The 27,432-nt window shown below is 41.0% G+C and overlaps 1 long non-coding RNA gene across 1 annotated transcript; it reads right to left on the reverse strand.

Moving 5' to 3' along the window:
• Window positions 1-11,064: 11,064 nt before the first annotated feature.
• Window positions 11,065-21,350, reverse strand: LOC129636817 (uncharacterized). The gene is made up of 3 exons (XR_008707135.1): window positions 20,918-21,350; window positions 13,905-14,040; window positions 11,065-11,344 (listed from the first exon to the last, which is right to left on the reverse strand). It is a non-coding gene; the product is annotated as an uncharacterized LOC129636817 (long non-coding RNA).
• Between the last annotated feature and the right edge of the window lie 6,082 nt (window positions 21,351-27,432).

Genomic DNA, 27,432 nt, shown 5'->3' on the forward strand with positions numbered 1-27,432 from the left:
CAAACAGGCAATTACCCTGACTGAAGCTCTGCCTTTTACTGAAAAACAAGTCCCTATGCCCAACTTACAGGGAGGCTAAACAAGAACAGAAGGTCATGGTGTGGAGCCCAGAAAGATGTACTGAGGACCCTGCAAGGAGAGGAGTGGCTCATGCCTTAAAAACCCCAAACTCCCCGAAAGCTCTCAGTGAAGCCCTTTCCTAGAAATCTGAGGCAGGAGCGTGGTGAGTTGTTTAAACATCTTGGTGTCAGAGCCCTTGTTCTGGGGGTCAGGTCATGGTCAGGTAACTGTTCCCGTAAATATCTCAGTTAGTCTCTGTTCTGACAAGAAAGGGCAGGTCCTGAGGCACGACTTACCCTCCAGGGTCCAGTCCTGGCAGAGTCAGAGCTCAGCTGCCAGCGCCCTCAGGGCTGGGTCCTCAGACCTTTCTCAGCAGTCATCGCTGAGGGAGCCAGGTGCCAAACCCAACTGGCCCTCAGGCTCCTCAGGCCAGCCATGTGGTGCGGGATGTGGGAGCAGGTCTTGCAGATGGCATTCCAGGCAGACGGTGCTGCCAGGAGGTAGCAGAGGCAGGGAGAGGGTCACTGCCTCCTCAAGGCCTGGGCCCAGCCAGTAGGGGCCACAGTGAGGGCTCTGGAGGTCAACAGGACACAGCCCTTCATATGTCCCCTGGGCCCCCAGATCACCGCCGCTCTGAGGCTGCATGAACTGGAGCACCCTGGAGGGGAGGCCAGGATTGACTCTTACCTCACTGTCCATGTGACAACCCCTGCCCCACTGACCTTTCCTGAATGTCCCAACAGTCACTCACTGACAGTTGCTTCCTTGAGGGGAGGAGCCCATTGCAAACTGCTGAACAGGATTTGTTGCCTGGTAACAGCAGGGTGCACAGGTACGGCTGTGCTGAGGTTTGCTCTTGACCGTGCTCTGTTACAAGTCTCCTGATCGAGTCTCCGTTCAGCCCTGTCCTTTAGAGGTACCCCCAGACAGAAATTAGATGGCCACAGCTGTCAGCTTTGGGTGGTCTCTTTATATCCCACAGTACTGTCTTTATTGGGCTCAAGAATGTGATATATGAGTTGGAGCCATGGACATGTGAGCTCCCTCCTTCACACAAGCTACTTTTCCCTCAGCCCTGCTCAAGCCCTGTCTCCTTCATCCCCACTTCCATTTGGTAATGGAGCACTGTCACACGTGCCTGACTTTCTGCCTTGGTCGGTCAGAGTATCTTGTCTCGTGATGAACAGGCATAGAAAAATAAATAAGAAGAAGATGCAAAATAATTTAAACATCCTATTTCTACTCACGTATACAAGCAATATTCATTAAGAGTCAGAGAATATTCAACACCGAGCTGAAGCTTAATGTCTACAGGCAGCAGTCAGACAGGAAGAATGCAGCAGACTGGAAGCCCAGGGGCACCAGCTGCAACTGCTCTGCCACTTCAGTCCCATGGGTCAGCAGATCTAATGGAGCTCGAAGCATTACTGGCACATAGAGAGGTTGTTCAGTGCCACTGCCATCACTGACTCAATGGACATGAGCTTGAGCAAGCTCCGGGAGGTGGTGATGGACAGGGAAGCCTGGCAAGCTGCAGTCGATGGGGTCACAAAGAGTCAGACACGACCGAGCAACTGAACTGAACTGAACCGAAGTACAGTGTCAGTTGTTTGGAACAATTACTTTGTTTTATTTTATGTTATATATAATTTTAATGAAGAAAGTAGTAAAAATGCTATGTGAGCTATAAAATAAATTTTAAAAGATATGAACTCTGAAATTAGGCTGCTTGAATATGAATCCTTAGTTTACCATTTACTTGGTCTGTATCCTAGGAGTGGTTAGTCATCCTTTTCCTATCTTGTCTTCCTAACTGAGACATAATAACATCTATTTCATAAAACTGTTGTGAAGAATGAATTATGTGTGTGTGTTTAAACTAGTTGCTACATCTAATGAGTGTAAATGTAATTATTATTATTCCTGGACACAAGGGAAAATATAAAAAAGACATTACAGAATTAGATTTCAATACAGAAAATAGGTGAGCAAGTAACTCTGTAAGTATAGTTAAATGTACTTTTATAGTAAAAAATAAAATAACTGATAAGACATAATGAATATCACTTCTTTTGATCAGAATAAGAACCAAAACTTTCTGATATAAGACAGAAATGTGACCAAGAAGAACAGAACATCACTTGTGTTTCTCTAGAGTGTACTTTTCTATAAGATTCCTGTGTCTATACAGACCTTACAAAAGGTCAGGACTCATACCAATCCAGATGAAAGAAAGAGACACCAAGAGTCCTGTCTGAGAAATCATGCAAACCACATTAATTCTATGAAAAGGAGTAAGGCACGTATGCAAGAGCAGATTTTAAAACAAGAAATCTCATTTTTACAGAAAGAAACATAAAAATTGGATAACACTCATTCACACTTAGATAACAAATTTTGTGGATCTAAATTAATATAGTTAATCTTCCACCTTCAAGTGGAAATTTTGTTTACATTCCATCTTCTGATATGTATAAAAAGTACTGACTAAAATCTTTATTTAGAACATCTGTATAACGTAGAAAGTAACCATTTTATGGAATATTTTTAAACTTTTGTTTTTTGAAGTCACACAGCCTAACCAAAATAAAACAAGCTATTATTTATTGCTTACCAATAATCCACCAAAAATCTGCATTGCTGTCACACCTAATTTCCCTAACAAAGTTAAATGTTGTTATTCAGGAGACGTCATGGCTGACATTAGTTTAGGATAATGAAGGTGTGTAATTTGTTTCACGTAGATCAGCACTGTAGGAAGTAATGAATGAAGTTCTCAGGTGGGTCAGAGGTAAAGAATCTGCCTGCCAATGCAAAAGACACAGGAGAATTGGGTTTGATCCCTAGGTCAGGAAGATCCCCTGGAGAAGGAAGTGGTAACTCACTTCAGTATTCTTGCTGGAAACTTCCACGGACAGAGGAGCCTGGAGGGCGGCAGTGCTTGGTGTCACAAACATGACAGCATGCACTTAAGCAGAAGAGTACATAGAAGCAGCCATTATATATCCAGTCCATTGCTAAATTATGTTTTCTTAAAACTGAATTATCTGATGGGAGTAATCCAATTACAGGCTACTGTATTATGTAAGAAATAATTAGGTTAAGCAAAACCAATACAATATCATAAAGTAATTAACCTCCAATTAAAATAAATAAATTTATATAAAAATTGTAACATGTTTCTTAAACTTGAATATACTTTTTAACTGTTCATGTAGGAGTTTTAGAGTTTAAGCTTAAGTGTACAGTCTCACAATGCTTAATGTCAAAGAATTGTATCCATTTACTTATAAATTTTTATCATCTTAAGAATGCATTCCAACTTGTGACAGTTTATAACAAATGTCACAAGTCTGATCCTTGTTTTTCTTAGTCATAAAGGTAAGGTATTTGACTAGGTAGTTCTTACTGTGAAACAAACATCAGAATTCATGAATAGCTGAATACACTTATCACATAAACACTAATGATAGATAAAAGCATAAGCTGAGTCTTCCCGAAGAATATCAGTTCCTCATAGCGTTTCAATCTCCAGTCATGTCTGTATAGGCCAAAGTGAGAGGCACCAGTTTTCTGGCTCCTATAACGCATTTTGTAAATTTAAGTAAAGTAATGTTTATGTCACTGTTAACTTTTCCAAAAGAAAAAAGAAATAAAATATATGTAACAGAAATAGTTCAAACTAAAAAATGAAGTTGCTGATATACTATACGTACTAGTACATAGGATTACACAAGCAATGTTATTGAGAAGTTATCCACAAAACTAGAAAACATAACACTTTCTAATCTGAATAAATAAATCAGCATAGATTAAAATGTCATTAATGCTGCATAAAAATTCTCGATGGTTCCTCAAAATCATAAATGTGAAGGCAATATGACATAGAATGACCTTCTGTATACAGTTTAGGCTACCTATTATATTGTCAAGGTATATTGTACTTATTTCAAATAATTGAAAATTGCTTTTTCTACCTGATTCTGCAGCACTTTTGAAACTTAGCCCAAACAACTGGCACAGTACAGCAAGTTATTTCTAGCCTTGATGTTGCCCTTTATTTAAAATCAGAGCAACTATGAACATGAAGAAAGTGAAAAAAGACAGTTGGGTTCATATATGAAATAAATTCCTGAGAACAGGGAATTTGTCTATCACATGAGTATTGTTCCTTCTTGGTTGGTATGCCAATTTACCCGTTAGGATTATGGAGACCTCAGGTTAATGTAATACTCGAGTTCAATATTTCCACTTCTATCAGTGAATAAAAGAAGGGAAAATAATTAAATACTACTAAACATATCTCCCTGAATTGGGAAGATCCCCTGGAGGAAGAAATGTCAGCCCACTCCAGTACACTTGCCTGGAAAATTCCATGGACAGAGCAGCCTGGTGGGCACAGTTCATGGGGACACAAAGAGTTGGACACGACTGAGTGACTCAGCACTCACTCACTCAAACATGTCTTAAGGCTGTAGTTCATTATGAGCTACATAATTTAAAAATGCCAAACAGAATAAAAGAGAAAAAAATATCCAAAAGCTCTTGCTGAAAATGAACTCTCAACAAAAGGTAAAACAAAACAATAAGAAATGCAATCCTGAAAATCCCAACAAAGTTGACAGCTAAAAAATGATTTCTGATAAAATTAATCTGTAAAGAGCAACATTTCAAAGTCTTGAAATAAGTCCGAAAAAGATGTTCAAAATTATATCTGAAAGCATAACTTACATTTAAAAGAGTAATAAACTATGGAATAAAATAAAATGAAATTAAACTACACTAGATCAGACATTTAGATTCAATAATAATAATACTTTTGTAGTTCTTGAAATTACTGGTAAATGTTCATTTTTGAACTATGCTTTTATATATATATATATGTATATACATATATATATTGCATCAGAGTTAAAAAAATACTGTAAAAAGAAACAAACTCTGAATAAGTTTTATTATTTTACAGTTATTATTTACCACAAATAAAGCTTATTAAAAACATGCCAGGTTAGAGAAATTGAAAAAAAAACATGTACCCCACTGTTCATTACAGTACTATTTACAATAGCTAGAAGATGGAAGCAATCAAGATGTCTATCGACAGATGAATAGATAAAGAAGCTATGGTACATATTATTCCATCATAAAAGGAACACTTGAGTCCCTTCTAATGAGATGAATAAACCTAGAGCCTATTACAGAGTGAAGCAAGTCAGAAGAGAAAGATAAATATGGTATCCTAACACTGTATGGATCACAATAAACTGTGGAAAATTCTGAAAGAGATGGGAATACCAGACCACCTGACCTGCCTCTTGAGAACCTGTATGGAGGTCAGGAAGCAACAGTTAGAACTGGACATGCAACAACAGAGTGGTTCCAAACAAAAAAAGGAGTACATCAAGGCTGTATATTGTCACCCTGCTTATTTAACTTATATGTAGAGTACATCATGAGAAACACTGGGCTGGAAGAAGCACAAGCTGGAATCAAGATTGCTGGGAGAAATATCAATAACTTCAGACATGCAGATGACATCACCTTTATGGCAAAAAGTGAAGAGGAACGAAAAAGCCTCTTGATGAAAGTAAAAGAGGAGAGTGAAAACGTTGGCTTAAAGCTCAACATTCAGAAAACAAAGATCATGGCATCTGGTCCCATCACTTCATGGGAAATAGATGGGGAAACAGTGTCATACTTTATTTTGGGGGGCTCCAAAATCACTGCAGATGGTGATTGCAGCCATAAAACTAAAAAACGCTTACTTCTTGGAAAGAAAGTTATGACCAACCTAGATAGCATATTCAAAAGCAGAGACATTACTTTGCCAACAAAGGTCCGTCTAGTCAAGGCTATGGCTTTTCCAGTGGTCATGTATGGGTGTGAGAGTTGGACTGTGACGAAAACTGAGCACCCAAGAACTGATGCTTTTGAACTGTGGTGTTGGAGAAGACTCTTTTGAGTCCCTTGGACTGCAAGGAGATCCAACCAGTCCATTCTGAAGGAGATGAGCCCTGGGATTTCTTTGGAAGGAATGATGCTAAAGCTGAAACTCCAGTCCTTTGGCCACCTCATGCGAAGAGTTGACTCTTTGGAAAAGAGTCTGATGCTGGGAGGGATTGGGGGCAGGAGGAGAAGGGGACAACAGAGGATGAGATGGCTGGATGGCATCACCAACTCAATGGATATGAGTTTGAGTGAACTCTGGGAGTTGGTATAGACAGGGAGGCCTGGCGTGCTGCAATTCATGGGGTTGCAACGAGTTGGACATGACTGAGTGACTGAACTGAACTGAACTGAACATATATATATGGAATCTAGAAAGATGGTACTAATGAAATTATCTTCAGGGCAGCAATGGAGACACAGACATAGAGAACAGACTTATGGACATGGGGAGAAGGGAGGAGGGAGAGGGTGGGATGTATTGAGAGAGTAACATGGGAATTTACATTACCATGTGTAAAATACATAGACAATGGGAATTTGCTGTATGGCTCAGGGAACTCAAAAAGGCGCTCTGTATCAACCTAGAGGGGTGGTTTAGGGAGGGAGATGGGAGGGAGTTTCAAGAGGGAAAAGCTATATGTATACCTATGGCTGATTCATGTTGATGTTTGGCAGAAACCAACAAATTCTGCAAAGCAAATATCCTTCATTAAAAAATAAATTAATTAAATAAACAAGCAAACTAAAAACATGCCAGGTGTTAGGGATTTCCCTGGAGATCCAGTGGTTTAGGTCTCGCAGCTTCCACTGAAGCAGCACAGGTTCAAACTCTCGTTGGGTAACTAAAATCCCACATGCCACTTGGTATGGCCAAAAGGTTATATATACATATATAGATAGATAGATAGATTGTGTTAAGGAATAAAAAGATTTATTAAATAAATTAATTAAATAAACATGCCAAGTTAGTTCTTTATAAATTCCGAATATAAAAACTCAAAAAAATTGATCAGAAAATGAAAAATCGTAAGAATAATATAACACATAAAATATTAAGATACCACTTTTAAAATGCTCAGAAGTAACACTGAAGTTTAAAACAAAAATGTGCTCATGCAAATATAAAGGTGATAAGTGGTACAGTAACAATATCACTGATAGAAACTATTTTTCCTAAATAATCTCCAAAATAAACATAATTCCAATCAAAAAGAGAGATGTACAAAGGGGGAATCCACCTACTATACATTTAAAATATAAAATAACACTGGCTTCCCCGGTGGCTCAGATGGTAAAGAATCTGCCTGAAGTGCAGGAGACCAGGGCTCAATCCCTGGTTTGGGAAGATCCCCTGGAGCAAGGCATGGCAACCCACTCCAGTATTCTTGCCTGGAGAATCCCCATAGACAGAGGAACCCGGCAGGCTACAGTCCATGGGGTCACAAAGAGTCAGACATGACTGAGTGACTAAGCACACACACAGAAGAAAAGAATTTATTTTTTAAAAATTGACCTTAAATACTATGACAAATATGCAATGTAACTAAATCACCAATGTTAGTCTCAAAGATACATATTAAATGTGCACACACAAAAAGGGAAAAGACCAAGAGCATAATTGATGAAAAATTTGGATTGGCAGGTAATCTGCAGAAGAATAATCAAAATAGAAAACAAATAAAAGAATAATCAATCGCATTGATGATCAAGAATATTCAAATTTAAAGAATATATGATACCCTTGACCACCTATAATATGGATTTAAAACAGTCTAAAATACTAATTTTTAAGGCTGAGTGCTGAAGAATTGATGTTTTTGAACTGTGGCATTGGAGACTTCAAGAATATCAAGTTAGTCAATCCTAAAGGAAATCAGTCCTGAATATTCATTGGAAGGACTGATGCTGAAGCTGAAGCTCCAATACTTTGGCCACATGATGTGAAGACCTGACTCCTTAGAAAAGACCCTGATGCTGGGAAAGATTGAAAGCAGGAAGAGGAGGGGACGACAGAGGACGAGATGGTTGGATGGTATCATCAACTCAATGGACATGAGTTTTAGTAAGCTACGGGAGATGGTGAAGGACAGGGAAGTCTGGCGTGCTGCAGTCCATGGGGTTGCAAAAAGTCTGAGCGACTGAACAACAACGACAATGATACTACTATACACCTATTAAATATGGATTTAAAATAGTCTAAAATATTATTCTTTTATAAAAATGTAAAGGAAATTCTAACACACTGCTGGCATATAAATAGAAATGTTTTATGGTACTTTAGATTACATTTGGCTAATATCTGAGAAAGTTTAAGATGCCCTTGTACATGATCCCAAAACTCCACTTCCAGGTATATACTCTAGAATTGCTCTTATGTAAAGGCTTAAGTAGAAAAATGTTCACAAAAGAATCTCTTAGGTCGGAAAAATATTTATCAGTGTTGCAGTGAATACTGAATATGCATTAAATAGAATAGTGTGGAATGCTTCCATTGATCTCTTATTTCTCTCTGGTTCCCCAGGATAATTATGATCTTCCTTTTCTTTCACAATATTTGACACCTAGGCATGTGTTCACAGGTCATTATCAGACAAGATGAATATTGGCTTAAACTAATCACCCATCTGTGGACATTCAACTTTCTTCTTCCTTTCCTTCTAAGTCACCATGAATTCAGTATCTCTCCAGTTCCATGAATGGAATTGCCCTTTGGGGAAGCTGGACATGGAAATAATTAAAAATGATCTTTATGAGTTTCATGACATAATGTAGCTGTCTTTTAAATTGGGCACTCATTTGTACATAAACTAGAAAAGATATGTACAAGTTAGGGTCTTGCCTGCAACTGTTTCCTCACCCACAAATTTACACAACGGGCTGATATTCCCAAGGACTTCATCTGAGACTCTGACAAGGATTGGGCTAGCCATCAGACTGCTCAGTAGTAATATAATGCAATATTTTATGTATTTTAAAAACATCACTAGTGAAAATGTTATGTACAGCACAGGGAACTCTACTTAATGCTCTGTGATGAGCAGAATAACAAGGAAGTACAAAAGGGAAGGGATGTATGTATAAGTATGCTGATTCATGTTGCTATACATTAGAAACTAACACAGCATTGAAAAGCTACCATGTGTATACCTGTGGTGGATTCATGTTGATGTATGGCAAAACCAATACAATATTGTAAAGTAATTAACCTCCAATTAAAATAAATAAATTTATATTTAAAAAAAAGAAAAGCAACCACATTCCAATAAAACAACTTTTTAAAAAAATCACAAAAAAAAGAATGCTAGGATCAAAATTTTATCAACTAGATCACTTTCAAATATCAGGGGATAATTCATATATTTGTGTGTGTGAATATAAAATATATATACACATCTGTCTATCCCTGGTGGCTTAGACGATAAAGCTTCTGCCCGCATGAGGTAGACCTGGGTTCAATGCCTGGGTCAGGAAGATCTCCTGGAGAAGGAAATGGCAACCCACTCCAGTATTCTTGCCTGGAAAATCCCATGGACGGTGGAACCTGGTAGGCTACAGTCCATATCTTCGCAAAGAATTGGACACAACTGAGTGATTTCACTTTCTTTTTTTCACTTTACACATCTGTGTGTGTGTGTGTGTGTGTGTGTGTGTATATATGTTTCTCATACACTTTCCTTTTCAAAAGAGTTACCCCATAAATATTTACATTTAAATTTATATTTGAAGGAGTAATGAGAAGAAAAATTACACAACTACATGGATGTTAAGTTATATGAGAATTAATATGACCAAGTATATAGTAATTTGTTTTCTTGAAAAATTAATCAAGGATAAAATGAGACAAATAGAAACCATATGCTACAGAAGTGATTCCAGGAAAGAGACCCTTAAAGCTGGAACCTGGAATACGTTGTCTAATTTAGTTAGGTTACAGGATGGCAATGGTTTATTCTTCACGGAACTGGGAGAGTGGAAGTCAATGTAATTCAGTGGCAAACAACAGCAACAACCACAAAACTTATCCCCTGCACTCTTCTGGAATCATGCTACAGGTTTTGGGCCAAAGAACCTCTTCTGTGGGCATGCTCAGAGCCTCTAATTTCTTGGAAATGCAGAAAACACATCTATCTGAATTTAAGTTCTCCACTTTAATCATGAGAGTAGCCATATTATAATGTAATTTCAAATGTTCTTTGACTTGAAATTTCTAGTTTGGATTGGGAAAGAAGGCCCTGAGAATGAGGTGTAACTTTGATAGACTCCTGTCAACCTGCTAACCTCCCATCTCTCTTCCACCCCTTCTCCCTCCTTTGGGGAGATTAGAGGAACCTTCCGTTCCTTGTTTTGTCACTAAGTCATGTCCAACTCATTGGTGATCCCATGGACTACAGCCCCCTAGGTTTCTCTGCCCATGGGATTTCCAGGCAAGAAGACTGGGGAGGGTTGCCATTTCCTTCTCCAGGGATCTTCCCAACCCAGGAACTGAAGCAGGTCAGCCTACTTGGCAGGCTGATTCTTTACCATTGAACCACCTGGGAAGCCCTAGAGGCCTGTGTAATGGACATGAGTTTGGGTTAACTCTGGCAGCTGGTGATGGACAAGGAGGCCTAGCGTGCTGAAGGCCTGTATCAGTTCAGTTCAGTTGTTTTGTCATGTCTAACTCCTTGCAATCCCATGGAGTGCACCACATCAGGCTTCCCTGTCCATCATCAGCTCCTGGAGCTTGCTCAAACTCATGTCCATCGAGTCAGTAATGCCATCCTACCATCTCATCCTCTGTTGTTCCCTTTTCCTCCTGCCTTCAGTCCTTCCCAATATCAGGGCCTTTTCCAATTAGTCAGTGCTCTGGATCAGGTGGCCAAAGTATTAGAGCTTCAACCTCAGCATCAGTCCTTCCAAAGAATATTCAGGACTGATTTCCTTTAGGATGGACTGGTTGGATCTCCTTGACTCTCAAGATCTCGAGAGTTCAAGGGACTCTCAAGAGTGTATATACATACATACATTTTCAGAGAATAATGTATTTTGCAAAAGTATTAACATACATCATAGACATCAATACAACCATCTGATTAAGTAGTTTGTTCATTATAAAGATTAGTAAACACAATTTTTGGAGAAAGCAACGGCACCCTATGCCAGGACTCTTGCCTGGAAAATTCCATGGATGGAGGAGCCTGGTAGGCTGCAGTCCATGAAGTCGCTAAGAGTCAGACACAACTGAGTGGCTTCACTTTCACTTTTCCCTTTCATGCATTGGAGAAGGAAATGGCAACCCACTTCATTGTTCTTGCCTGGAGAATCCCAGGAACAGAGGAGCCTGGTAGGAGGCCATCTATGGGGTGACACAGAGTTGGACACAACTGCAGCGACTTAGCAGCAGCAGCAGCAGCAGGCAAACACAATTTTAGCTCTAGGCATGGCCTTAAATTTAGAGTACATGAAAACTGATATGTCAATAACAAGTTATGTAAAAGTCAGTCTTCCTTAGTGAGCTCATAATATCTCATAAATGCAAGATGAGAAAAATCAACAATCATATTACAATAAAATAAATAGACATATAATAGATATAGGACCTTGTTCTGTTCCTAAGACTATTATACTCATAGTGGGTAATGTAATCATCATGATACATTTATCATCCCCATTAGTAATAATAGAACATAAGGACTAAGCGAAATTCCACAATCTGGCAACAGAATCCAGAATTCAATGGAAAGGGACACTCAGTTTATGTTGAAATTATTTTTGTGCCATGGAGGACAAGGTGGAGGGTACATGTGAGAATAAGAAGAGTGAAGCACAAGCCGATTCTTGAAGTGTCACCGAGAATTCCATGTGAAAATGTGAGAAAGACATTGCAAACCAAAAAGCAAATCATATGCAGGTCTTAGATAAAAATGATGTGTTTGAAATGTACTTGTTTGCTATGTGGTCCAAATGACTTCTGTTCACAATATGTACAAAAACATGGTGAAAGTGAGGATGAAAAGTTAGAGGGAGTTAAGTTATATGAATGGAAGGTGTGTATTTATAAGCAAAATTCACAGAACTTTGTGACCAATATGAGAAAGATGAGACTCTTAGAATTATTGTCATATATTTTTATTGTCAATTTATCTACCTATAAAAGTGATATAGAAACATTCTCCCATTTAACCTTAACATGATTTCTCCTTGACTTATAGTAATGCTGATATTTTTAAATCGAATATAATATGCATATTACTAATAATGACATGTTGAGCAGGTTTTCAGCATATATTAAAGAGTTCCTGATAGAAACCCAGATATCCAATATACTTGACAGCTTATAAGAAAAAAAACAACTCAGAGCCTTCTTTTACCTTTCTCCCCAAGAATAGAAATGATTTCTCAAAGATGGGACTCAAAAGAGATAATGCATTTTTTTTTACCAAGCAATACAACAGTAGCAAGTTCTTCTTTTACAGATACCAGATATTGCAAAAATCCCATACAAAATGTTCTGACGATAGCAACATAACATGTCAGATGTAAGCAGACAGATCTGAATAATCCGTCACCCCTCCTGAAAATGACCTGGTTTCATATTGTTACCCATGGCACCCTACTTTCAATAAAATTTTTGCAAATGACTCTCTCACCCTCAAGTTGAGGTCTATCACTTATTAGTATCGTTACCAGATTTGGGAAGGGTCAAAGAGCATCCTCCTTTGTGGGCCTCGGTTCTTGATAAGGAAACAAAGAAGAATCTGAGGTCTTACTCGTGGCAAAAACAAGTTTATTAAAGAAAGAACAGAAAGAACACCTCAAGGGAGACATGGGCTGGTCCAAGAGAGGCACTGCTGCTGGAATGATGAGATAAGGGTTTTCAAGAAAGGGCTTTTGCATATTCATCTAGGTGGGCATAGACTGGCAGTTTTGATTGACAGTTGCAAGTTGCATAACAGCATACAGTATTGCTCATATCTTTCCATAATTCAGTATGTTTTAATCAAATGCATGTATGTATAGAATATTTATGAACATTTAATAGGCTCCCAGCTACCTAAGGCCACTTGAGGACACAACTGTACATCAAGGGCACATACATAGAGTTGGAGCAGTCTCTGTGGTTACTTTGTAGCATATATGTGAGCACTCCTGGGCCACATTGGAGCTTTTCTGGGGTGGGTTTTACAGAGATCAGCTTTCAAGCTGAATCTTTTTTAGCTAGGCCACCTCTCATTGCCTATGCCTAACTTTTTACCTAACAGTATCAAATTTGGAAGCAATCGGTGAAGGTAAAATTAACTTTATAGCAAAAAGCTTACTAGTGAGATAGACAGCTGCTATTTAATGGCAAAATGTTAGCAAGAAGATAAATCCCTGGCGGCTGAGACAGTAAAGAATCTGCTTGCAATGTAAGAGACCCTGGGTAAGGAAGATCCTCTGGAGAAAGGAAAGTCTACTCACTCCAGTATTCTCGCCTGGAGAATTCCATGGACAGAGGAGCCTGGTGAGCTACAACTCATGGGGTTGCAAAGTCAGACAAGACTGAGCAACTAATACTAACTAATACTCAAGTAATTCTTCCACTTAATACCATAAGAAAAGACTCTATAAAGCAAAACCATTTTGTATCTCAATTGCTGGTATCATCATCATTGACCACCAGATATCAAGGCTCTTATAAACCATTGGTAAATAAGATTGTAAAGCATTAGTGTAAAAATAGGGAGAAACCAAAAGGCCAGTAAAACAGAATAAAACAGAAGCCAGACAAACATATATTAATACTTTACAGTTATGTTATGTGTAAGAAATGTTCCCCTGCAGTGAAGTGAGAGGAAATTGTACTATTTTTAGGAAATTGAATGAGTTTGTTTAAATAAGTACACAGAAAAAAAAATAATAATGTAACCACCTACCTCATACTAAGGGCTTCCCAGGTGGCTCAGTGGTAATGATCCACCTGCCAAGCAGGAGACAGGGGACACAGGTTCTATTCCTGGGTTGGGAAGATCCCTTGGAGGAGGAAATGGCAACCCATTCCAGTATTCTTGCCTGGAAAATTACACATGGACAGAGGAGGTTGGAGGGCTATAGTCCATGGCATCACAAAGAGTTGGATTTAGTGACTAAACAACAACAGTAACCTCACACTAAACACATAAATATATTCTAGATAGATTATAGATATAAGTGCAAATAAAAATAGAATTGTCTCTTAGAAGATAAAGCATAAGGAAACATTTTCAAAATCTTGGAGTAGGAATTATTTCTTAACCAGGATTTGAAAAGTAAGAACTACACAGGAAAATATAAGGAACTGAAATGTATTACGAATAGGAACTTCTGCTTACCAAATGCATTTTGTGAGTAAATACACAGGCCAAAGTATGGAGAAGGTTATCTGAAATATATATTATTCTAAAAAAAGACTCATAGTCCCAATTATAAAGAAGTTTAAAGTACTAATAAGGCAAATAACCTAAATCAAATCCCTTATGATTATACAGTGGAAGTGAGAAACAGATTTAAGGGCCTAGATCTGATAGATAGAGTGCCTGATGAACTATGGAATGAGGTTCGTGACATTGTACAGGAGACAGGGATCAAGACCATCCCCATGGAAAGAAATGCAAAAAATCAAAATGGCTGTCTGGGGAGGCCTTACAAATAGCTGTGAAAAGAAGAGAAGCGAAAAGCAAAGGAGAAAAGGAGAGATATAAACATCTGAATGCAGAGTTCCAAAGAATAGCAAGAAGAGATAAGAAAGCCTTCTTCAGTGATCAATGCAAAGAAATAGAGGAAAAGAGAATGGGAAAGACTAGAGATCTCTTCAAGAAAATCAGAGATACCAAAGGAACACTCATGCAAAGATGGGCTAGATAAAGGACAGAAATGGTATGGACCTAACAGAAGCAGAACATATTAAGAAGAGATGGCAAGAATACACAGAAGTGTACAAAAAGATCTTCATGACCCAGATAATCACGATGGTGTGATCACTACCTAGAGCCAGACATCCTGGAATGTGAAGTCAAGCCTGCCTTAGAAAGCATCACTACAAACAAAGCTAGTGGAGGTGACAGGAGTCCACTTGAGCTATTCCAAATCCTGAAAGATGATGCTGTGAAAGTGCCGCACTCAATGTGCCAGCAAATTTGGAAAACTCAGCAGTGGCCACAGGAATGGAAAAGGTCAGTTTTCATTCCAATCCCAAAGAAAGGCAATGCCAAAGAATGCTCAAACTACCGTACAATTGCACTCATCTCACATGCTAGTAAAGTAATGCTCAAAATTCTCCAAGCCAGGCTTCAGTAATATGTGAACCGTGAACTTCCTGATGTTCAAGCTGGTTTTAGAAAAAGCAGAGGAACCAGAGATCAAATTGCCAACATGTGCTGGATCATGGAAAAAGCAAGAGAGTTCCAGAAAAACATCTATTTCTGCTTTATTGACTATGCCAAAGCCTTTGACTGTGTGGATCACAATGAAGTGTGGAAAATTCTGAAAGAGATGGGGATACCAGACCACCTGACCTGCCTCTTGAGAAACCTGTATGCAGGTCAGGAAGCAACAGTTAGAACTGGACATGGAACAACAGACTGGTTCCAAATAGGAAAAGGAGGTGATCAAGGCTGTATATTGTCACCCTGTTTATTTAACTTATATGCAGAGTACATCATGAGAAACACTGGACTGGAAGAAACACAAGCTGGAATCAAGATTGCTGGGAGAAATATCAATAACCTCAGATATGCAAATGCTGCTACTGCTAAGTCACTTCAGTCGTGTCCAACTCTGTGTGACCCCATAGACGGCAGCCCACCAGGCTACCCCGTCCCTGGGATTCTCCAGGCAAGAACACTGGAGTGGGTTGCCATTTCCTTCTCCAATGCATGAAAGTGAAAAGTGAAATTGAAGTCACTCAGTCGTGTCTGACTCTTAGCGACCCCATGGACTGCAGCCTACCAGGGTCCTCCATCCATCGGATTTTCCAGGCAAGAGTACTGGAGTGGGGTGTCATTGCCTTCTCCAATATGCAGATGACACCACCCTTATGGCAGAAAGTGAAGAGGAACTAAAAACCTCTTGATGAAAGTGAAAGTGGAGAGTGAAAAAGCTGGCTTAAAGCTCAACATTCAGAAAATGTTCATGGCATCCAGTCCCATCATTTCATGGGAAATGGATGGGGGAACAGTAGAAACAGTGTCAGACTTTATTTCTGGGCTCCAAAATCACTACAGATGGTGACTGCAGCGATAAAATTAAAAGACGCTTACTCCTTGAAAGGAAAGTTATGGCCAACCTAGATAGCATATTCAAAAGCAGAGACATTACTTTGCCAACAAAGGTTTGTCTAGTCAAGGCTATGGTTTTTCCTGTGGTCATGTATGGATGTGAGATTTGGACTGTGAAGAAGGCTGAGTGCTGAAGAATTGATGCTTTTGAACTGTGGTGTTGGAGCAGACTCTTGCGAGTCCCTTGGATTGCAAGGAGATCCAATCAGTCCATTCTGAAGATCAGCCCTGGGATTTCTTTGGAAGGAATAATGCTAAAGCTGAAACTCCAGTACTTTGGCCACCTCATGCAAAGAGTTGACTCATTGGAAAAGACTCTGATGCTGGGAGGGATTGGGGGCAAGAGGAGAAGGGGACAACAGAGGATGAGATGGCTGGATGGCATCTCTGACTCGACGGACATGAGTCTGCGTGAACTCCTGCAGTTGGTGATGGACAGGGAGGACTGGCGTGCTGCGATTCATGGGGTCGCAAAGAGTCAGACACGACTGAGCGACTAATCTGATCTAATCTGAAGGCAAATAACACAACAAAAGTTGGCAAAATAAAGGGATGACCACAAAACTTATTTGCATAATATCATTAGTCATCAGGAAATAATATGTATTCAAGAAAATTAGGATCCATTACATACTCAACAGGGTGAATAAAACAAACAAACAAACAAACAAAAATACCAAAAGGTGATGAATGCATTAAACACCTGAATTTCATCTCTGTTACTGTTTGGAGTGTAAATCTGTAGTATACCTTTGGAAAACAAAGCAGCAAAATATCTTTATATTCATGAAACAAATTCAAATCATTCTCCTCAATCAGCTGATAGTATATATAAGGTTGAGCGGTTCCAATCTGCCTCTCAAAATCCTTTAACAGGTGTGGACGCATTTTGTTTAAAAATAGCCACATTCCTACTTGAAAACTGGGTGGCCGGCCGTGACTTGGTCTTTCTGATCACCAGACAGCGCAGGTGCCCCTCTTCCCTGGCCCTCCCTATGCATGCTTGTTGCCCTTCCCTGTCTCTTTCTGCTTTCCCCCACTCCCGGCCCACCCCACAGAGGTGACCACCCAGCACCCCCTTCCCCGGTTTAGGTCCTAACCTGTCTCGCCTCATGTGGTGTCCTTCCCTGGCCTCCATGGCCAGTGGCATCTCCGGGCAGAGAAGTGCCCTAGGTCCCCAAGGGGGGAAGATGGGCAGAGCAAGTTGCACGTGAGGGCTGTGGAGGCACTGGTAGGCAGCGGGAGAGTGTTCTCCAGGACCAGTTGTGGCTCTGGGTGTTGGCGGTGGTGGGGGCAAGCCTGGAGAGTGGGGCCTCATGGGGGCCAGGAAGGGCAGTAGACGTCCTGAGTGCCAGGGACCACTCCTGTGCTGGAGACTTCTGGCAGTGAGATTCCGTGGTGTGACCTGGTAGCTGCTTCACTTCTGGGTCGTTTAGAATGGCTTCCGGGCCCCTCGCTGTCACTGGCGGCCAACCCACCTCCACCTTCGGGTCTGTGCCTCTGCCGAGTCTTTGCCACGGGGGCCTATGTGCCCACACTCCGTTGGTGCATCGTCAGTCCTGTCCTCTGATCCCTGGGGCTGCGCCTTGGTGCCTCTCGCTTCCCCGCCCGCCTTGCCCCCGCTCCATTGCCCTTTGCCCCCTTCTGTCCGCAGATTTTGTAGCGTGCTGAACCAGGAGGAGGGCCTGTGCCCCCTGCAGTGGGCTCATCCGAGTGTGCGCGGGTCACGGGCTGGCTACCGTGCCTATACCGCCACGCCCAGGGGGGTGAAAGTGAGGGTGCCACGGCCGTCTCCGATGTGCCCGGCTGGTGTCCTTAGCCCCACTTCCGGCCCACTGGGCCCTCAGGGATGGTCTCTCCAACAGAACTTTGGGGCAGCAGGCTGCATCCCTCATGGATGGAGCGTGGGGGATCCTTCGGCCTCACTGTGGGAGGAGCCGGTAGTCCAGCCTGGGTTGATCGCCCTCTGCCTTTCTCACCTCGTGGAGTTTCGCTGCCACTGCCCTTCACCCCACGCCCAGCATGCCAGGCGCCCTGTGCTCACTTGGGATTCCCAGGTGGCGCAGTAGAAAAAAATCAGCCTGCTAATGCAGGCAGTTGCAAAAGATGCAAGTTCGAGCCCTGAGTGGGGGAGATCCCCTGGAGGAGGAAATAGCAACCTCCTCCTGTATTCTTGCCTGGAAAATCCCTTGGACAGAGGAGCCTGGTGGACTGCAGTCCATGGGGTCATAGAGTCGGAGCTGCGGACACGACTGAGCACATGCACATATACACATGAGAAAAAAGAAGAGAATCCCAGTTACAACCCAACTGTTGTGTAAAGAATTTTGTAATTGGCTTTCCAGAAATGCCACCTTTAGTAGCTGACTTAGAAGGAGGACCCGGATTACACAGGAGGGTTGAGAAATTGGCTCCTGTATCCAGTAGGAATTTAACAGGATGGCCTCTTCTAGTTAGTCACCTGAGGCTCCTGTGTGGTAATGAGGACAGAAGCCAAAGTGGGAAGCCCTGGGCCCTGTGAATCTTGATCTTGTGTCTGAGTTTCTGACCCCTGAAACCTACGTCCTTGGGGATATTACTCTCCCAGTGATCTCCTTTGCAAGTGGGGCAAGGCCTTGGTGGTGGCCTCTGCTTGCCTTAGGGGCATTGTCCCTTAAAGTGTCCATCCTTGCCACAACAAAAACAGACGCCAGGTTTCTGCTTTTGTCCTCCCACCTTTGTAGCCCTAAAGTTAACTCCCTGTAGGGCCATAATGAGAGCTTCGGCCTTTCTCTTATCTCTATTCTCTTTTTCTTTAGGTTCTTCCTGATTTCTGTTTAGGAGTACTGATGTGGCAGCTCTTACCAGTGTAGGGTAAGGGAGTTAGAGGAGGCGAGGTTCAGAAAAAGAAGGAGACCGGCACTTATGGAACAGATTCACCTTTAATGAGGCAAGAAGGGGCAGCAGTCAGATTAGTGAGCTGCTGCACTACCCCAAGAAAAGAGTAAGTATGTATCGGCATATATGTGGGCATTTACTGTTAAGGGGGCCTGTTCTTCTCCAAGATTATTTGGAGTGAGTGAGGTTGCTCAGTCGTGTCCAACTCTTGCACCCCATGGACTGTAGCCTATCAGGCTCCTCGGTCCATGGGATTTTCCAGGTAAGAATACTGGAATGGGTTGCCCTTTCCTTCTCCAGGAGATCTTCTCAACCCAGGGATTGAACTCAGGTCTCCTGCATTGTAGGCAAACGCTTTACCATCTGAGCCACAGGGAAGCCAGGGAAGTGTTCAGAGTAGTTATTTCTTAAACAGCTGGGGCAAGGAATTCTGGAGACCAGCTGGGATCAGCTAGGAGCTGGGCATGATCAACCTTATTGTCCATTTTTTTTTCTTCAGGTCAGAGTTCTTTGTTTTGCATAGAATGGTGAGGAGGACCTGGGAGGGGGGGAGTTTTAATTCCAGACTACTTTGAGAAGTATTACTTTCCTTAAACAAGGCCCTCTAAATCTATATGGGGGCCAAAGGCCAGTTTTTAGAGTTTCCTCTGAATATCTGGAGTCGACTGAGTAATAAATTTGTCTTTAAGAATAAGTTTGGGGCATCTGTGTCCAAATTAGTGTGCTTTCTCAGTGCCTCCCTGAGCCTTTCCAGAAAAGCTGTGTGAATTTCTTCCTTTTCCTGAGTCACTCCAGATACTTTGGAGTCTAAGTCTAAGGGCTTAGCTAGTGATTTTTTAAAGTTTTCCCTAATGCAAATGATAAAGTGAGCTCTCTTCCAGTCATCACTGTCTTTGTCATGTGCCCAATTAGGATCGGCTATGGGCACTGTCTGGAGCCCAGTAGGTAACCAGGCTGATTCACTGTCAGGTCTCCACTGCATGCCAATAGCATACCATTCATCTCCCCATCCCTGGGCATTTTTAATTACTACTTCTTTCATTGTCCGTAAGGGTGCTAGTCAGGATTAGCATAATGTCTTTCCATGCCATTTCAAAGATTGCTTTGAGCTGGGTGTAAGGCAAGAAGAGGTGGCTCCCATCTGAAAGACAGAAGACCAGCGGCCAGTGCTCTTCGTCTTTTCTCTGGTTCTTCTGATAGAGGGTGTCCCCACCTTGCACAGTGGGAGCAAAGAAACACCAATAAAGTATGCTTCCCTCAACTCTGGAGTGCACCTGGTCTTGAACATCATTATCCGATTACCCTGGACTGTTGTCCTCTTCCTGTCTCTATCTTCCATTCCACCTAGAAATAGATATAGAGTGAGAGCCTAAGTTGGTGGACTTGCTGTGCTCTTGAACATTGGGTGTGCCTGAACTGGAGTTCCCCTAAAGCAAGCTATGTAGTGCACAAGGTTAGTAGTATTTACACACACTCCGAAATGATCCTTCCTTAAGTGAAAAATCTCATAACCTCTAAATGTTAGGAAAGAGAAATGGTAGATGTCCTGCGGTTCTCTCTGAGGCAGCAGCCTAGCAGAGATTTTGCTCAGCACCCCAGGTCAATCTGCTGGCTAATACCGAGACCCGAGGCCACTATCTACTAACGCTGTCTCCCTTTGGAACTCATGCAGGCTTGTGAGTGGCTCAAGAGACCATGCAGCTAGACTAGGTAACGAGAAGTGAATGACAGATTTGAGAGTGAGTGTCTGTGCTTACCTTGAGTAGGCATTCAGCATTTCCAGACGAGCCCCCAAAAGATGAGACAGGAATCCAAGTTCTTGTCCATGCAGCCAAAGGAAGGAATCCATGAACATGCAAACACTCATGGTAGTAACTGAATAAGATTTATTAAAGAGGAGGAAATTGCAAAGCTCTCAGCAAAGACACTCAGCATAGAGAGGTGGTAAAGAATCCCCAAGGTGGTTTTTATAGCCTTCCTTTAAATCACATTATTCCTAAACATTCACTTTAAAGGTCAAGATACTTAACATCATCTTTATGACTTCTTTTGATCCTTGGGTTAAGTCACTGCCCTTTTTCATGCCCTCTGTCCATTTTACTAGGGGCCAGATGTATGGGCTTAAGATTAATGATCACCATTGTTTCTTCCTCAAGCATATGGAACAGAATTTAATTGCTGCTCTTCTTTGGATCTGAGTGCTTAAAATTGATCAGACTAAAGACGCATTCCAGGAATCCAGGACAATGGAGCAGGATGTTTACTGAAAACAAGAATGAGGTTTCAGAGTTTTACACTGACTGCCTAGTAATTTCTACTGCAAAACCAGTCATAGCAGAAAGCAAAAAGGAACTAAAGGTGAAAGAGGAGAGTAAAAAAAAAAATGCTAGCTTAAACCTCAGCACTGAAGAAATTACGATAATGGTATCTGATATTATCATTAAGATAATGACCAACCTAGACAGCATATTAAGAAGCAGAGACATTACTTTGCCAACAAAGGTCCGTCTAGTCAAGGCTATGGTTTTTCTAGTAGTCATGCATGGACCTTAGATTTTGACTCTAAGGAAAGCTGAGCACTGAAGAATTGATGCTTTTGAACTGTGGTGTTGGAGAAGACTCTTAAGAGTCCCTTGGACTGCAAGGAGATCCAACCTGTCCATCTAAAAGAAATCAGTCCTGAATATTCACTGGAAGGACTAATGTTGAAGCTGAATCTCCAGTACTTTGGGCACCTGATGCGAAGAGCTGACTCATTTGAAAAGACCCTGATGATGGGAAAGACTGAAGGCAAGAGGAGAAGGGGTCAACTAAAATTGAGATGGTTGGATGGCATCACTGACTCAATGGGCATGAGTTTGAGTAAACTCTGGGAGTTGGTGATGGACAGGGAGGCCTAGTGTGCTGCAGTCCATGGGGTAGCAAAGAGTCAGATACAACTGAGTGACTGAACTGAATGGCATCTGGTCCCACAACTCCATAAGAAATAGATGGGGAAACAATGGAAACAATGAGACTTTATTTTCAGTTCAGTTCAGTCACTCACTCATGTCCGACTCTTTGCAACCCCATGAACTGCAGCACGCCAGGCCTCCCTGTCCATCACCAACTCCTGGAGTTCACTCACACTCATGTCCATCGAGTCAGTGATGCCATCCAGTCATCTCATCCTCTGTTGTCCCCTTTTCCTCCTGCTTCCAGTCCCTCCTAGCATCAGAGTCTTTTCCAATGAGTCAACTCTTCACATGAGGTGGCCAAAGTACTGGAGTTTCAGCTTTAGCATCATTCCTTCCAAAGAAATCCCAGGGTTGATCTCCTTTAGAATGGACTGGTTGGATCTCCTTGCAGTCCCAGGGACTCTCAGGAGTCTTCTCCAACGCCACAGTTCAAAAGTATCAATATTTCGATGCTCAGCTTTCTCCACAGTCCAACTCTCACATCCATACATGACCACTGGAAAAACCATAGCCTTGACTAGATGGACCTTTGTTGGCAAAGAATTGTCTCTGCTGTTTGGAGGGCTCCAAAGTGACTGCAGACAGTGACTGCAGCCATGAAATTAAGACACTTGCTCTTTGAAAGAAAAGCTATGACAGTGTATTGAAAAGCAGAGACATCACTTTACCAACCAAGCTCCATATAGTGAAGGCTATGGTTTTCCAGTAGTCATGTGTGGATGTGAGAGTTCAACTGTAAAGAAGGCTGAGCACCAAAGAGTTGATGCTTTTGAACTGTGGTGTTGGAGAAGACTCTTGAGAGTCCGTTTGACTGCAAGGGGATCAAACCAGTCACTCTTAAAGGAAATCAACGTCAAATACTCATTGGAATGACTGAAGTTGAAGTGCCAATATTTTACCCACCTGTTTTGAAGATCAGACTCATTGGAAAAGTCCCTGATGCTGGTATAGATTGAAGACAAAAGGAGAAGAGAGCAGCAAAGGATGAGGTAGTTAGAGGTAGTTAGTTAGCATCACTGACTCAATGGACAGGAATTTGAGCAAAGTCCAGGAAACAGTGAAGGACAGGGAAGTTGGCATACTGCAGTCCATGGGGTTGCGAAGAACTGGACATGACAGTGACTGAACAACAACAGCGGTGTCACACAGGGGCTGTTTTAGGTTTAAAAGTAAGATCAAGACTTATTTAATTACACTCTTACTAGGAAATATTTTCAATGAGAAATAAGTGATGCCAAGTACTCACTAATGGATTTAATTATGATAAAAATACCATAATCAGTGAAGGACTAGGAAACCCTGCGTGCTGCAGTCCATGGAGTCACAAAGAGTCGGACATGACTTAGTGACTGAACAACAACAAGAAACTGTATTTTAATAAATTTTCTTCAATTTTACCCTGGCTAATATGCTTGTAAATAGGAATAAGCACATACCTGTATGTGTTCAGGGATCTGGGTGTCTCAGGGGGATCCCAAGCTGATAGCAGTCTGGCATGACTTCTAGCCCCTCACACTGTTACCATTACAAGATTAGTCATTATAATATATACTCTAATATCATTGAGCAAAACATCCAAAAGATTTGATTTGTTGTCATTATCATATTTGTCCTTTGCTGGGAGCCGGCATATTGCATATTGAGTGCATATTGCATGTTGAGTGCAGCACTTTCCACAGCATCATCTTTCAGGATCTGGAATAGCTCAACTGGAAGTCTATCACTGCCAGGAGCCAGGGTGAGGAACTCCTCCCGTGGCAAAGGTCATGAGGAAGGAGGCTCGGCATACGCAAAGGTGGGATCGAGCCTCAGGAGTCCCCCTGGAAATTCTCGAGCATCTACCCCCAAAACCAGAGTCTGCCTACTTTCTGCTTTGTGCTTTCACCTACACCTCTGACTTTACGGGGGCTGTCCCCCACTACCTCTCTCTGGAAAAAGAGTTAGCTTACAGCTCCAGTTAATAATTCCTGGGTGTGACAGTGTTTCAACCTACAAACTCCTTTGGAAATCCTCTAGCCTGCCTGAATAGGTTTTTCCGGCCACATGTGATTGCTCAGAGCCTCCCAACTGTGAGAGGCATGAGGTGTTCTAAACTGTCTAAACACAGATTCCTTTGAGCAGTTAAAAGATTGATTAGAAATTGTATTGGTGAAGGGATTTTCACTTGTTGGGCCAATGTTTGCTGCAAAGTCTCCATATCCCTTACCTGCTGTGTCCCTGGCAGTGTATTGATTAATATAATTGGTGTAAGTAGTAGCTTTAATGTTTGTAACCTGGGACCCTTGAGTTAACTCTTTTTCTTGTTATAGCCCACCACACCTTTGCTCTGTAGGAATGCAACTTTATCTAATACTTTTGGAGGGTGGCTCCTGACCAATCACCTTTAGAGAAAAGTAAGTTTTCTGAAGAAAGGGTCTTAAAATGTTAACAGGCCTCCGGGCCAGAAGATGATGCAAATCACCTAAGCTTTTGCATATGATAAGTTTGCAGGAAGAAAGTCTGGCTTGCTGCATGACTCTACCCTTTCCCCCATTATCCTCTATGCATAACTTAAGGTATAAAAACTACTTTGAAAAATAAAGTGCGGGCCTTGTTCACTGAAACTTGGTCTCCCCATGTCGCTCTCTCTTTCAAATTCTGGCTGAGTCTCCATCTGGAGCGCGGAACCCACCATGCTTGCTAATTATGCCTGGGCTTCTAAGATCTGACCGGGGAGGCCTCAGTGTCTCCTCTCCTTCGGGAGAACGGAAGGACGCCTGCGGCCTACGTAAGTGGTGCAAACTTCTTGTCTTGAAGTTTTATTGGTCTCCCGCGTAAACCTAGCTACTCAGCCTCTTTTCTCCACTGAATTTTCTTACTGAGCTATCCTCATTCTATTACTCTTTATATCTTTAATTAATATCTAATTGAAGCTATTGTATCCTTACCCTCGCCGACGCCGTCCCCGCTTCTAATACCCTGGATCAGCCGGGGCTGGACCCCGGCAGTCCTTCATTAAAATGTACAATTGTACAGTATGTATTAATAAAAAGGTATTATCAAAAATGCTGAGGGATTATTTTTACTGTTTCGTTTATTCAGAGATTCTTCATGAATAAACTACAATGTAAAATGATTAGCAGTGCATGTCTACCAGATCAACAGATTTTCTTTTGTTTATTTTTGCCTTTCTATCAAGAGTAAATAAGCAAGAACTAGGGCTTTACGAAAAGGGCCTTAACAGTCCCCACAGTTTGTATAAACTTCAGACACTTTTAAAAACTAATTTGTCTTGGAGTACAGTTGCTTTACAATGTTGTGTTAGTTTCTGCTGCACAGCAAAATGAATCAGTTACATATGTACACTCATTTTAGACTATATATATATATATATATATATATATATATATATATATCTCCATTGTAGAGTATTGACAGAGGAGCCTGATGGATTACAGTCAATGGGGTCACAAAGATTTGGGCACGACTGATTGACTAAGCACAGCACATAGAGTATTGAATAGAGTCCCCTGTGTTGTATAGTAGAGCCTTATTCGTTGTCTACGTTGTATATAACAGTGTGTAAATATAAATCCCAATCTCCCAATTTATTCCAGACACTTTTTCTTGATCTTCTTATTCTTTGACCATCTACTTTAGAAGGTGTGTCAATTCCTTCTCTACCATGATGATGTGTGAACATTTTACAACCCAGGAATGTCTTTCTTGAGAACCTGTGAGCCCGCCTTCCTAAAAGCGATCATCTGAAAAATGGGTCCCTTTATCCCAGTCTGTGTGGAAAGGCAGAAGCTTCATTTCCACAAGTGCCAATGACTAAGCACAAATGGGAAGCTTGAGGCTGAGGGCCTGTGTTATGTTCTCATTAGCTCACTCAGGGTTTACAAATCCCCCTATCCCAGTCACTTGTTTCAGGGGAGTTGAGTTCAATCTTTCTCCTTGCAATAGTCTTGACATTTATCACAATGTCTTGAATAAAGTTTTCCTTGCCTATTTAACTCTTTCCAGTGCAATGTTTTTGGGAGGATCTGTGGCTCCTTTCTATGAACTATAATAGCTAAAGAAAACTGTTACTCTCAAAATCCATAATGATAGGTGCTTCAGTCAGTTAGGGGTGCAGTAACAGAATACCTTGAATGAGGGTGCTTATACAATAATTATTTGTTTCTCATAGTCTAAAGGTTGCGAGTCAAGGTCAGGATTCAGCAAAGTCAGGTTCTGGTGAATGTGTCTTTCTTAGATTTTGCCACCTTCTCATTTATCTTCATGTGGCAGAAAGAGAGAAAGGATGAACTCTATTCCTGTTTTTAGAAAGATGGTAATGTCATGGGGACTCCACCCTCATGATGTAATTACCTCCCAAAGGCCCCACCTCCTGGGACCATCCCACTAGAGGTTAGGGTTTCAACATATAAATTTATGTGGGGACACAGAGATTTAGTCCTTAACAAGAATAGCTCACACTACTTATAGTGAGCAGAATTTAGTTAGGATGTTTGAGGCACTATGCATTTTACAGAGTGATATTCTCTAAGTTGGTCCCGTTTCCTTGTTTTACATAATTTATCCTGTTTAATTATTAGAAATATTCACCAACTTTTATAAATAGTTCTTGAATCAACTATAGGAATACGTTCAAAAAGTCCAATATGTTGCTTGGTCAAAGAAATACAAATATACTTGGCAAATTGGAGCTGTAGTAAAATTCAGTGAATTCTCCACCTTTGAAATCATTAATAGGACATAACAAATTTAATCACAAATTCTTTTAAAGTTCTTTAACTAACATGAATTGAACGTGCCCCTCTTTTCTCAGAAAACAACTGCAAGTTCATTATTTGATGAATAGACACATTGTGAATGAAATTTGTTAAAATGACTTAATCATTGATATACCATCATTAGCACTTCCAAAATATTTTCAGGTTTTGAGACATAAATTATCACATGTGCTTTACAAAACACTCAGTTCCATTTATGACTGTATCAGGATATTTCTACTCTATATCATTTCTGGGGGAAATTTTCTATCATTACCCTAAAAAACTAATTAGTCCATTTTGACAAACATCTTTAGAAATATTTAGAATTGTTTAATAGAAAATTTGTCTTTAAACACCTGCTGTTATTTTCCTATTTATTAAAATATTTTTAAAGGAGTACTTGGCCCTTAATAAAAATATAAGTCATACCATCCTTCCCCCTTTCCTTCTAACAACCAAAATAACAAAAATATTTAAATTACTGACGTTTTTGAAAAAAAAAAATATCTTCATGATATAAGTAAAAGTAACCATAATAAAAAGACAGTGATGGGA

Source organism: Bubalus kerabau, chromosome 22, assembly GCF_029407905.1.
Source record: "Bubalus kerabau isolate K-KA32 ecotype Philippines breed swamp buffalo chromosome 22, PCC_UOA_SB_1v2, whole genome shotgun sequence".
Lineage (NCBI taxonomy): Eukaryota > Metazoa > Chordata > Mammalia > Artiodactyla > Bovidae > Bubalus > Bubalus kerabau.